Genomic DNA, 13,811 nt, shown 5'->3' with positions numbered 1-13,811 from the left:
CCCCGTTGCAACCATGTGCGATTCTCCATTGGGAATCTACTGTGATATATTTCCGTTGTTTGTCATATCGCGAGGAAAGTGGAGGAGAAAGTTTTCTTCGGCTAACTTTCCCATCAGAAGGCCTGCTAATCCATCACTGTCCGTGGAGTATAGAACTGCCGCCAACATGTCAGGCAACTCAGTTACAGCCCTTCATGACGAGGTGACAGAAGGAGAAAACATGTCTTCTGAATTTAACTTTTTAACAGACTCGAATTCTATTTGTGACTCTAATCAATCGCATTTTTATGATGTTAAGATGAGTACTGCTGTTGCACAGCTTATTATCATTATGTGAGCGGAGACTCCATCACTGCGTCAAGATAATGTCTATCAAATACCGTACTTACAAAAATCTTCCTACTGGCACGTAAAGAATTGTTTGAAAATTATATGTACAAACAATGGAAGACGGATGTTGTGACTTGTTTACAATCGCGGGTAAGTTTAAAAACATGTGTCACACCCTAGTAACCATCACAGTCCGTTTGTGAACCTGTCGCGTAGAGCTGCTCACTGTTTTCCTGCTGAATTGGTACGAAACTTGTCGGATATCAGTAATGCGTTGCTGTATAACATATGCGATAACCCGTAACGCTCAGCTCAGAATACCACTTACACTCAATGCTCAAAATTAAAGGTTGGATATGTTCCAGTATCTGTTTCCCACTGCAGTTTTGGCAGCTTGTAATTCAGTCTAGTACAGTATATGTTATTCCGTAGTCCTGGCCTTGCTTCTAGTCAGTGTTATCCAAAAATTAGTTTCCTTTCCGATTTTTTGGATATCATCCTCATTTGTTACCTTGTCAGCCCACTTTCACTTTCAGTAAACGGCTATAACTTCACGTCCCAGAAATTTCATTTCGATTCTCATCTTATGCGGGTTTCTCACTATTCATGATTCACTTCCATACAACACTGTCCCCAGATGTTCTTGATTAAAAATTTCTCCTTCGAATTGACGCCTGTACTTGATACTGGACGACTATTTTCGGCGAGGAACACTAATGGCCCGTGTTTGTCTACCTCTTATGGACTCATAGCTTTGTCCGCATGCGTTATTTTGCTTTTAAGGTAGCAGAATTTTTTCAAGTGGTCTACTACGCTTTCCCAATAATAGCTATTAACTTTAATTCTAGTCTCATTTCTCCTACTCATGAATACCATCTCCTTTCGATTATTGTCAGTCCATATTCAGTGGTCATTAGACACTTCATTACACTGTTTCGTACAAGGGAACCTCCCCATCGCACCCCCCTCAGATTTAGTTATAACTTGGCACAGTGGATAGGCCTTGATAAACTGAACACAGATCAATTGAGAAAACAGGAAGAAGTTGTGTGGAACTGCGAAAAAATAAGCAAAATATATTCCTGTGTGATGGTCTGGACGAATGTCTTCCAATTACACATTACGACCCCGTTCAACTGTCGGCGGTCTATGCCAGTCAACAGACGAGGCCGCCCTAAACGCTTTTGTGCTGTAAGTGTCCCTTCACGTTTCCACTTCACTGTCACATAGGAAAAAATTTACTTAGGGGCGTTAGGAGTGTGGAAATCTCGCGCACAGATGTATGACACAAGTGACACCCAATCATCTGTCCATGTTTGAAGTCCGTGAGTTCTGCGTACTGCCCCATTCTACTCACTCACGATGTCTAGTAACACAGATCGCTGATAGGGAATACCTGGCAGTCGGTGGCAGCACAATGCACCTGATACGAAAAACGTATGTTTTTGTGGGTGTCCGGATACTTTTGATCACATAGTGTACAGAACACAATGTCAAGAAGAAGTAACAGGATGGTACAATGTCTGCTATGACTTCCCTGGTGCTAGAGGGAGCTGTGGAGGGTAACTATAAAGCAAAACAGAGACTGGAATACATACAGCAAATGTCTGACGATGTAGATTATTAGTGCTACTCTGAGATGAATATGTTGGCATTGGAGAGGATGTCGTGGCGTGCCGCATGAATCCTGTCGTAAAAGTGTCTGCTTAGTATACACTAGGTTCAAATAAATTTATCACTTTTTACCTTTTATTCTCCTGTGCCTTAAGTTTTTTCCAGATTGTGTTTCCAACTGTTGTTAACGTAAAATGATCGTGACAGGGGTATCATGTAGAATACCAATGAAAAATAGAACTTAAACGTGCCCCAACACAACTGCTTAAACATAGCCCATTACCATGTTTGAATTAGATTCGAAACTACAGTAGTAGCTTTCAGGTTTTCAAATTCAACGAAAGTGTCTTATAAGGAAGAATAGCCTCCTGTAAACGAACGTATGTTTATCTTTTCTCAGTTCTAAAAGGATGCTTGTAACGTCATGACCCAATACGCAATAGCATTTATTGCACTACTTTGCAGTACGGCTCACAGCTTTGGAGCTGTTGGCGGTGATAGAATCAACCGTTTGTATCTTAGCGTAACTCATTCGCACCTGTCGCTTGCCTAGCCGTAGGAAGCGGTACCTGTGTCTTTTCGAGCGATAGAATATTCAAGCACCTAAGAATCTGAATAAAATATAGTAAATATTATTCAATTTAGTTAAAAGTCAGGATACAGCAATTGTTATTAAAAAGAACTTCAGCATTCTATCTGTCATACTTTCACAGTTAGAGAAAATTACCTAAAACACCCCAAACCTACACTTGTTAGATTAAAGCCAGTTAGGATTCATAACAGATTGTCTTTTAGTATCATTGTGAATCATTACTGAAGTTCATAAAATGTTAGGTCAATTTGTTTGGATTTTCATAATTAAAAACGTTAACTATTTTTCATTTTTGTAATATAAAATTCAGAAAAGATCAGTATTTATTTAATGTGTTGTGTGAGTAAATGAGATGTGTAGGAATTAGTATGCTGAACATACGAAAAAATTCAGTACTGTATATTGTACCGCATTATGTAACTGTGTAGTGGAAAAGTTGTGTTTTTCCCTCATTCCTGATGACATATGTCTAAGAGTACGAGCTTTTGTAAGAAGGCAACCAGAATAGCAGTTTGCAGAGTAATAGTCTTATAAATAAATACCTAGATTAATTTTCCTTTCGTTTGGTATATTAATATTTGTATACTGAAATGATTTAGATGCAACTGGGAATAATGACTGGTGTAGGACAGTTTTGGTGCGAGAATGATCTCGAACGATTGTTCTGATTGGCTGGTCATTTTGATCAACTAGTTTCAGTTAAGCAGTTCCCACGCACTGCTGGGTAGTTACAGGCTGTGGAAGGAGCAGAATTCGTGAGTTGGCTAGCTATCGGACGTACAGGTTATGTTGGACGTGTCCGTCTACGTTATGAGTAAAATGAAGACGTTACTGGTATTTCGCTTCCGGGAGGTATTGTCATGAAAGCAGTTGTATTTACGGTCAGATTGTGGAAATTTGAGCTTTGTGAAGTGTTTACTAGGAAAGACAAACGCGTATGAACTTTCGGCCTTTGCAGATTTCCGCGTGGCATGTTTCATATTCATCCATGGAATAGTTGGCGAGCAGTTTCTTTATTAGAAATCCACTGGAACAGACCAAATGTGAAACTCATATATTGTAGCAGAGCATTGACTGTAGATCATATAATAATTTGGGTCGGACTTAGGTACATTTCTGACTGTCTTGCGTGTATACTGGGTTGTATGAACTGTGAGCTGAGGACATTGATATTAGTCGTTTAAATAAATACGGTCTGATGGCTAATTCTTAAATTGTGAACCTAAAGAAATAAAGAAGTCGTTGCGGAATTTTGAGATTGTTTTCTAAACGAATGAAGCAATCGCCATCCACCCGAAAATTGCTATAAGGTATTACAGGATATTTTGCTACCAGAGTTTAGGCGGACTTTGCAAACATAAGTATTGACGAGGTTTTTCTTCAACGCTGCTTTTAACGTCGTTTGAAGAGTATCTACGTATGCAGAGACTCGGGCTGGTGACCAGACGCCGTACTGATGTAGGTGGAACTTTTTGTAGTGCACAGTACGACGAAAGACGGTGGTTAGTCAATTACGTAACGAAGAGGGACATATAACCCGCCACGCCACTATTGGTGCTTTATCGGCAGGGAAAAACAATAGTGTAGTCCGGATGTGTAGGAACTTTACAAAAGCAGCAGTGTCAATTGAACTCGTAAAGTTTTCACACTTGTGTGTAAAAGGAACTATATTAGGACAATAGACACGTGTGAAAATGAATTTTCATCAAGAATTGGCTGCCAGAGGAACGAGGTGGCAGACTTCATTGGTGACCGCGGAACTTTGAGAGACGGCTTTGCTACTGCAGCCGACCGGCATCTGGGGCAGTTGGAGCTGTTGCGGAAGCGGTGGCCCGTAATCTGGTCAAACGTCAGCGGGGCTTGGAGGACGGACCCGCTGTTTCATCTCGCCGTGCAGTCAACCAGACGAGCCCCAAAAATAAAGAGTGTCCTACATAAAGTATTGTGTATGTGTGCCAAGAATGTCTGTGGAATGGCTGAAAAGAATCAGGAAATTGTAGATGAGAAACTGAAGATAGATTTAGGTAATGTAAAATACGAAGATGATTCAATGATAGGTGATTTCAGTTTGGATGTATCACGAACAGAGGACAGTGGTTTACCTGAGTCAATGTTGTCTAACTATGGTGTAGATAAATAATTAAGTGCGGTGGAAGACGATGTTAAATATATGCCTGTAGCTATCCCTAAAACAAAACAGGAACCAATGTCAGTTGTCGGGGAACCAAGGGACTGTGTATCGGAAATGTTAATGAATATTATGACAAAGGTGAATGGATTGGGTTCCGAAATTGAAACTTCATTAAGTTCTGATACTGACGATAAAATAAATAATATGGGTACTAACCTCGATGCTAAAATGAATCAATTGGGTTTTGAAATCAGTAGATTCAGCGTTAAAATGGATTCCAAAATAAACACACTAGGCTTAGATAGAAATGTATTCCATAATGAAGTTGAAGGGTTGATATCTGAGATTAATCAGGGATTTTTCAAATTTATCAGTTGAGATGGAATCCACAATGGAAGATAAAATTCCGAATTTGAGGGATATTTGGAAAATGAAAAATGGAAAAATGATATGACTTTGTTCAGTAATAATGTTAAAAGTGACATTAATCAGGTCAGGCAAGAATGTAATGCTGCTATTGTAACAGTGAAAAGTGAACTAACTTCACAGATAAAGCAAGTTGCTGAGTATAATGTTCAGCTAGAAGAAAGAGTGAATTCGGAACTGGACAAAGTTCATGAACAGGTTGAAGGTATTGAAAAATGCTTTGAAAATAGTCATGTTACCTTGGAAAGCACAATTAAAGAAGGAAAAGAAGTGTGTGTTCAGTTTGCTCTACAAGTGACAAGTAAACTTACTTACATAGAATCTGACATTCATCAGTTTCATGGAATGAGCAGTTATGTGAGCATGAAAAGAGACTAAAAAATGTTTGTGTAGTATCTAATGGTACAATGGAATCATATGAAATTGCCTATGTTGCACATTGCCAATTTTTGAAATTTGATCCAAGTAAGAATTTCATCTAAAAGAATTTCGAAGTGACTGAGGATGTGTTGCCCAAAGTATCAAGTGGCAAACAAAAAATAGGGTTTACTACTTCTAATCTAGTGGCAGAAGCTAGAATCTGGGGTAATTTAGCTCCAGATAAATATGACCGATTAGTGGAGTTTAAACAGGCTTTTTCCGATGAGTATTGGGTAAAAAAACAAATGGAGGTTTTAAATAACTTTTGGTCTGGGGAAAATTATGATCCCAAGAAAGAAAGTGTTAAAAGAGTTGTACAAAAATGGGTTACGACTTTGTCCTATTTGTATTCTAAAGTAGAACCAGAGCAATTTATTATAGGGATTGAGAACAAGTTACCGTTATTTTGGCGAAATAAGATCATATCGGCACCCAGGGATGACACTGACCGGTCTGTTCATTATTTGGAAAGAGTTGAGAACTTTTTGAAAGAGGAAGAGAGTGCTAGGAGAGAATATAGGCCTCCCGCTAGACCTAATGAAAACAGAGCGGACGTCAATATAAACATGGTCAGCGTCCCGAGAGCGAACAGTTATAGAGGAAGAGGGAGAAGAGGAGGTATTGGTGGGGGCAGGTTGACTGACCAAGCCCGGTATTTCGAGTGCAATCAGCTGCAGGCCGGTGACGTAATGGGAATTCGCGGCGATAGAAACGTCAGAGGCAATTATGTCACACGGCAGGAAAACTATTAGCAGTCTGTGATGACGCTAGCGTTTGCAGACGGAACCCGTACAAAGTAAACCCGCTAGCGATGCCCTTGGTAAGAACGGTACCTACACAACATTTTGAAAGTAATGTTAGTGAAAACAGTAGGGCAGAAGAGAGTGACACTGAAAAACAATTCGATTATCCAATAATTTCAGCAGCCTTTTGTGAGAGGGAAAGTTCAGATAGAGATCGCAGGAACCATTTTAAGGAGGAACCAGGTGCAGAAAGTAAATACTCAGATCAGGAGGTGGGGGTGAATCAGCACTGCAGAACAGATGAGAGGCTACCTATAGGCGGTGGAATTGATACTGTAAAAATACAGGAGGGAGAGGATGAAACTGTTGAGGAATTTTTGAATAAAGTGAGTGGAGTAATTTCAGAAAGTGAAGACGAAGAATCAGAAGAGGAAGAAGTGGGCAATGTAAATATTTCTGACAACACTGTGGGAAGGTTTGAGAAACAGTATATTTCAGATGAGGAGGAGAAAGAAGACGGTGATGTCTCTTCCATTCTGAGTAGTTCAGTGTAAGCTACTAGTAAAAAAAAAAAAAAGGTGAAAGGGTATCCAGTAAATGTACATTTAATTTCCACAGGAGGGGTAGGTTTCGACAGACGAGAGGTTTTGCAGGATTTGCTAGACGAGCCTGAGTCTAAATATCTAAAAAGAAATCCAAGACAAGCTATTGAGACGCCCGCTAAACCTGCTGGGCAGAACAGATAATTAGGATTGTGGAAAGGGCCAAATAGGGTGTCAGTCAGTTTCACTACAAAATTGTTATTTATTGTAATCTAATAACACCTTTAAACCAAAACAGCGCATAGCCACACCTTTAAAACTACGAGTTTCAAAATCCAATTCTTTCACGGCTGAAGGCCTCCAAACAAGAAGTCTTAAAAAGCAACAAGATAAATTTTAAGTGACTGAAGACATGCAGTTAAAATTGCAAATAATATATATATATCACAGCTAGGCGGAAAGCCTCAAGGCAAAAGTGGATAGAACAAACATATACAAGGTGCAATACAAATGGACGAAGGGCACAAATAAACTTCAAAATTTTAAGGCAGAAGGCCGCAGTGTTTTCGCTTAAGGGCAAATTTTGAGAATAAGGCCTTAAGCGGCTGAAGGCCCACAGTTGATTTTTCAAAAACTCAAAAATACTTTAACCTTTAACTTTTCAACGGCTGAATGCACACTAAATGAAATAGCAACGCAACAACAATAACTAAATTTACGAATAAGGTTTTAAGCGCCTGAAGGCCCACAATTGATTTACGTAAATTGATTTACATAAAAGACAATAAAAAAAATTTCTATTATAGCATAGGCTATAATAGATTACCAACAGACCATTTAACACCCATGAAAAGGACAGTATAGACAACGGCACTCAGACGCCTCCGGATGGGGGAGGGGGGTGGGCCTGTCTTCGAAACATTAATGTTTACTTAGGTGAGACAGGTGGTGGGCCCAACTACACTTGATTCATCGAAAACCCAACCAAGACACAGTCACGCACTGACCGACCAAACGACTTGCTTGCCACCAATCAGTACATAAAAACTCAAAGACCAAACTGTTACCGACGTAATTATCCACAATGAAATATATATTAAGCTGTCAAAACTACACACCATGTTGGACAGCGACAACAGATGAGGGAAGGATGCTGCCTGAAATTATATTAGTGGCCAGGGCAGGTAATCGGAACACTAACGGCCACAAGGCAGAAAATTCCATTGGTACACTTGAATTTGAAATAAGGTAATATAGTTAACTTAACCAAAAAGGAACACTGCCTGAATTTACATCAATGGCCAGGGCAGGTAACCAGAACACTAATGGAACCAAGGCAGAAAATTCAACTGGTGCACTTGTAGTGAACCAATATAGTTAATTCCACCACATGGCGGCTCGATTTCACACTCGGTGTTGCTCACAGGTAAAGCTCCCCAACAGCGAACCACCGAAACGACCAACACAACATGAACGGACGTGGTTTGGGTACTGAACACACAACTCAACTTTGACGTCCTGGGTCGGTGAGCCACGAAGCTTTTAACGATCGGACAGCTCCACATACGCTCCGACTCTGTGCAGGGACCCGCCAGTGGACCCAGTCGACTGCACTGCATGGGGATATGCTCCCTGGTCTGCACCAACCGACCGACTGCCCTCAGAATGCCGACAACATCTAAAATAGTCGTCAGTGGTAATAACGCCAACTACACACACAACCTGACAAACACTTGCATGAAGACCTGAACGATACCCAACAGTAACTAAGCACGTACGAAGACAAATCGGGAGCCGATGCCCGCGACCACACACACACACACACACACACACACACACACACACACACACACAGCCGACTCATGAACGATCGGCGAGTCAAAACGCGTCGTCCGGTAGGATGACCGACCGACGATCCACCAAGACCGTGGCCCGGCTCAAGTGATGCGTGGCGGCAATGGTCGGGCGAACCATATCGACACAGATTTCACTGCGCAAACCTGACTGCACTAGTGCCGCATTTCAACTCCCCAACTGGCAGGTCCTGCCTGTACTCCAGACGCGTTACAACTCACTGGCAGCCCGAACTCGTGACCCGAAATGGCTTATGAGAGACAACGACAGGGAAGTAACAGCAGTCGAGCAAAGATACTACGAGAGGGAATAAATTGATACGCGGTGCTAGCGCTGCTCACTGTCAGGCAATACAGCAACTCAGTGTCACCCGTAATTTAAATTAACTTAGTGAGGTGGAAGTACGTTAAAAACAGGGTGTAAAATACATGATGGTGGGAACATGAGCCACGCATGGCTCGCCTATAATTGAGGTAACAGGTTTTAATGAAAAATTAGAGTGTTTAATAGACAGTAGTTCTGAGGTGTACGCAGCGTCACAGGAATTTTTAAATGCTCTATCTGAAAATAAATAAGTAACTACTATGCCAGTAAGTGGGTTAAAAATAATTGTGGCCAGCCGGCAGGAGTGGCCGAGCGGTTCTAGGCGCTACAGTCTGGAACCACGCGACCGCTGCGGTCGTAGGTTCGAATCCTGCCTCGTAGGTTCGAATCCTGTGTGTGATGTCCTTAGGTTAGTTAGGTTTAAGTAGTTCTAAGTTCTAGGGGACTGATGATCTCCGTAGTTGAGTCCCATAGTGCTCAGAGCCAATTGAACCATTTTTTTAGCCAATTGTCGTCACTAGCAGAAACAAAAGGGTAGTAAAACAAGGGTTGATGATACTCATTACTATAGGTGGGGTTCAGATTGAACCGAATTTTTTGATTATTAATGGACTTAGTGTTGAAATGTTGGTAGGGGCCGATTTCCTACATAAATACAAAGGGAGGTAAATGTATAGGGGGGAATTGTATCCATTCCTTTTGCTGGAGACAACGGATCTGTTGTCAAAGATCTGCCTATACGTTATTGAAGGACCGTGGTAAACACTGAAGAGATAGATGATAATGCAGAAGGGAAAGAAGCAGGTCATTCTGGGACAGGAGAAAGTCACTTTATAAAATCATTCAAGCGGTTTGGAAAGGAAAATTCACTGGACCTGAAAAGATACTTAATGTGGCAGCAATTAAACAGCAGTAACTGAGAAGCCTCAGGGGACACACATTCTTTGCGTCGTCAGGTGCTTGATGAACACAGGTATCCCGAGTTGTTGGCAATATTATTTCCTTTTCATTTCGTTTTGTCAACCTCACTTCTCATAATTCAGAAATTTTACTACCATCTTTCCTTCTTCCATATCGTAGTACAGAGTATGGTAAAGTTAGTGGTTGCAGTAAGAAATTAAAATGCTAACCAGAATGAGAGAGAAATGAAAGTGAACTGAAAGGCAATACAGTAATGTGAAGTAAATTTCTGTACTCTATAACCTGTAAAGAAATTGTTGTAAGGAATGTGTTCAAGGCAACAGAGACCTGCCTACTAAGGAAGTAAATAAAATTGTATACGATATAATGAAGAGCCACAGTAGTTGGCCAGTGTAGAAGGTGTATTTGCAGAGCCACAGAAGTTGGCATGAGTTTGTTTCAGTATTTTTCTATAAGGAAATTTATGTTCTCTGTATATAAGCGTATGTGAGAAAAATTTCAGGGGCCACAGAAGCTGGCAGGAATAATTTTCAGTAATTTTATAAGGACTTTTAATTAGTTTAGTATTCTCTATGTATAATATGTGTGAAAGATGTGCTTCAGAGCTACTGAAGATGGATCGAGTAATATTCAGTAATTTTATAAAATTGTTTTCTCCTTTTATATAACGTGCGTAGGAGATGTTGCAGAACTGTAGAAAGAGGCATAAATGATTTTCAGTGTTCAATAATTTTGTATTCTTTATGTAATGCATCATCATGTTTTTCAGAGCTGCAGATGGTGGCACAAATAATTTTTCAGTGTATTTAATGGTGTTGTATTTTTTTCTTTATGTATAATAGCTCATTTGGGTGAAGTCACAGAGCTTCATTACTAACTGCAGAAGAAAAATTTTTGCTAAAGAAAAATTCCTAGAAAATTTCTTTTTTCACTTTTTTATTCAACATCGTTTGTAACAGTAACTTGCTTCATGATTAAAACAGATTTTGAAAAAAAAATTCATTAGTAGTACCGATATTGGGTACTGTTAAAATTTTGAGAAACAGTTAATTCACTTTTTACTGAGAGGATTAATATGAAAATGTTACTACAGTAAAGTCTGAAAAACAATTTGAAAAAATCGTTTTGAAAAAGCTCTTTGAAGAAATGTTTTACTTTTGAATCTGAGAGTCAAACTTTGAGAAATATTATTTAATAGGAATAAATGTGTGTGTTAGGTTAGGATGTGAATACTAAGGATGGACGGTTAGATGTACTGTATGTTCCAGGTACGAAAAATGTAACAGAACCGGATACGGTACTGAGAGGGAACCTGATGTTGAGACAGAGCTGGACGCTTTATCCCAGTGACGAGCCATTTTGTGACCTATTTGAAGGGATCCGCACCCATTTACTTCATCAGTGAAAATTGTCGAAACTTCCAACGTGTTTTCAGAAAAGTGCTAAATTAAGAGACGACCCCCACACCACAGTGTAAGGTTCAGGAAAGGACACCATTCATAGTACCTAAATTATAATTACTAAGGATTTTGGACGCTCATTAAGCGATGAAATAAAATTACTGTTTTTTTTGTTTGAATGCTTTGTAGAAGATATAAAAGTTTTGATTAGGAAAAAGTTTGTAGTTTCAAGAACTTATGAAAAATTTCCCTGTGTTAATAATTTGTAAATTTAAATTGAGAGAAAATGTTGTAATAGGTGATTTTGGGAGAAAGGAGAGGGAAATGTATTGTAAATTGAGTGCATAACCATCAATCCCTAGCCATTGATGTCTGATGTAATTATATATAAAGTTGTAACGTAATTTAGGATATTTTGTTTATTTGAGAAAGGTTTCAGTTAAAATTACATTTTAGTAAGAACCACTTAGATCTGACAGTGTCGGTGTAGCTATCGAAATCATTCTTAAGTAACATTTATGGCAATAACAACCATAAAAATACTCAAGAGAAATTTTTACACTCTAGGTGTGTAACACCGTGAGTCAATATGCAGTAGCATTTATTGCACTAGTCTGCAGTACGGCTCACAGCTTTGGAGCCGTTGGCGGTGATAGAAACAGCCACGTGTTTCTTAGTGTAACTCGTTTGCATCTGTCGCTAGCCTAGCAGTGGGAAGCGGTACTAGTGTCAATTCGAGCGACAGAATATTCAAGCACCTAAGAATCTATATAAACTATTTTAAATATTATTCAGTTTAGTTAAAAGTCAATATACTGCACTTTGTTATTAAAAAGAAGATTGTGAAAAATTTCAGCCTTTCATCTGTCATACTTTCAGAGTTAGAGAAAATTACCTAAAACAACCCACACCGACACTTGTAAGATTAAAGTCAGTTAGGATTCATAACAGTTAGTATTTTAGAATCAATGGGAATCATTACTGAAGACCACAAAATGTTACGTCATTTGTTTGGATTTTCATAATTAAAAACGTTAACTATTTTTCACTTTCGTAATATAAATTTCAGAAAAGATCAGTATTTATTTAATGTGTTGTGTGAGTAAATGAGAATGAGTGAGAATGTGTATTTGGGACATACGAAAAAATTCAATATTGTATATTGTACCGCATTACGTAACTATGTAGTGGGAAAGTTGTGTTTTCCCCTCATTCCTGATGACGTATGTCTAAGAGTATGTGCTTTTGTAAGAAGGCAGCCAGAATAGCCGTTTGCAGTGCAACACTTTTATAAATACATTGCCAGATTAGTTTTCCTATCGTTTGGTGTATTAATATTTGCAATCTGAAATGATGTAAATGCAACTGGGAATAGTGATTGGCGTAGGACAGTTTTGGTGCGAGAATGATCTCGAACGATTCTTCTGATTGGCTGGTCATTTTGATCAACCAATTGAGTTAACCAGTTCCCACGCACTGCTAGGTAGTTACAGCCAGTGGAAGGAGCAGAATTTGAGAGTTGGCTAGCTATCGCACGTACAGGTCATGTTGGACATGTCCGTCTACGTTATGAGTAAAATGCAGAAGTTACTGGTATTTCGCGTCCGGGAGGTATTGTCGTGAAAGCAGTTGTATTTACGGACAGATTGTGGAAGTTTGTGCTTTGTGAAGCGTTTACTAGGAAAGACAAACGCGTGTGAACTTTCGGCCTTTGCAGATTTCCGGGTGGCATGTTTCATATTCATCCATGGAATAGTTGGCGAGCAGTTTCTTTATTAGAAATCCACTGAAAAAGACCGAATGTGAAACTCATATATTGTAGCATAGCATCGACTGTAGATCATATAATAATTTGGGTCTGACTTAGGTACATTTCTGGCTGTCTTGCGTGTATAATGGGTTGTATGAACTGTGCGCTGAGGACATTGATATTAGTCGTTTAAATAAATACCGGTCTGATGGCTAGTTCTCAAATTTTGAACCTAAAGAAATAAAGAAGTCGTTGCGGAATTTTGACTTTTTTTCTAAAAGGATGAAGGAATCGTCCTCCACCCGAAAATTGTTATAAGGTTTTACAGGATAGTTTGCTACCAGAGTTTAGGTGGACTTTGCAAACATAAGTGTTGACGAGGTTTTTCTTCAACGCTGCTTTTAACATCGTCTGAACAGTATCTACGTATGCAGAGACTCGGGCTGGTGACCAGACGCCGTACTGAGGTAGGTGGAACTTTTTGTAGTGCACAGTACGACGAAAGACGGTGGTTAGTCAATTACGCAACCAAGAGCGACTTATAACCCACCACGCTACACGCTTCCTAGGAGGTTCGATATTTAAGTAACTAAATTTAGTCACCTTGGAAAAAAAGACAAATCGCTTCTTCCCTAAGAAGTTCACTCAGATGGTGCTTTGAAGTTTGTCAGAGCTCCTCTAGTAGATGGCAGTATTGATCTTCCAACATTGGTAGCGCTTTAGCAAGAACGCTTCCAGAGAAAAGTGCGTAAGAGGGTTCCGGT

This window comes from Schistocerca serialis, chromosome 1, assembly GCF_023864345.2.
Source record: "Schistocerca serialis cubense isolate TAMUIC-IGC-003099 chromosome 1, iqSchSeri2.2, whole genome shotgun sequence".
In the NCBI taxonomy this organism is placed as follows: domain Eukaryota; kingdom Metazoa; phylum Arthropoda; class Insecta; order Orthoptera; family Acrididae; genus Schistocerca; species Schistocerca serialis.
This window is presented reverse-complemented; position numbering follows the sequence as displayed.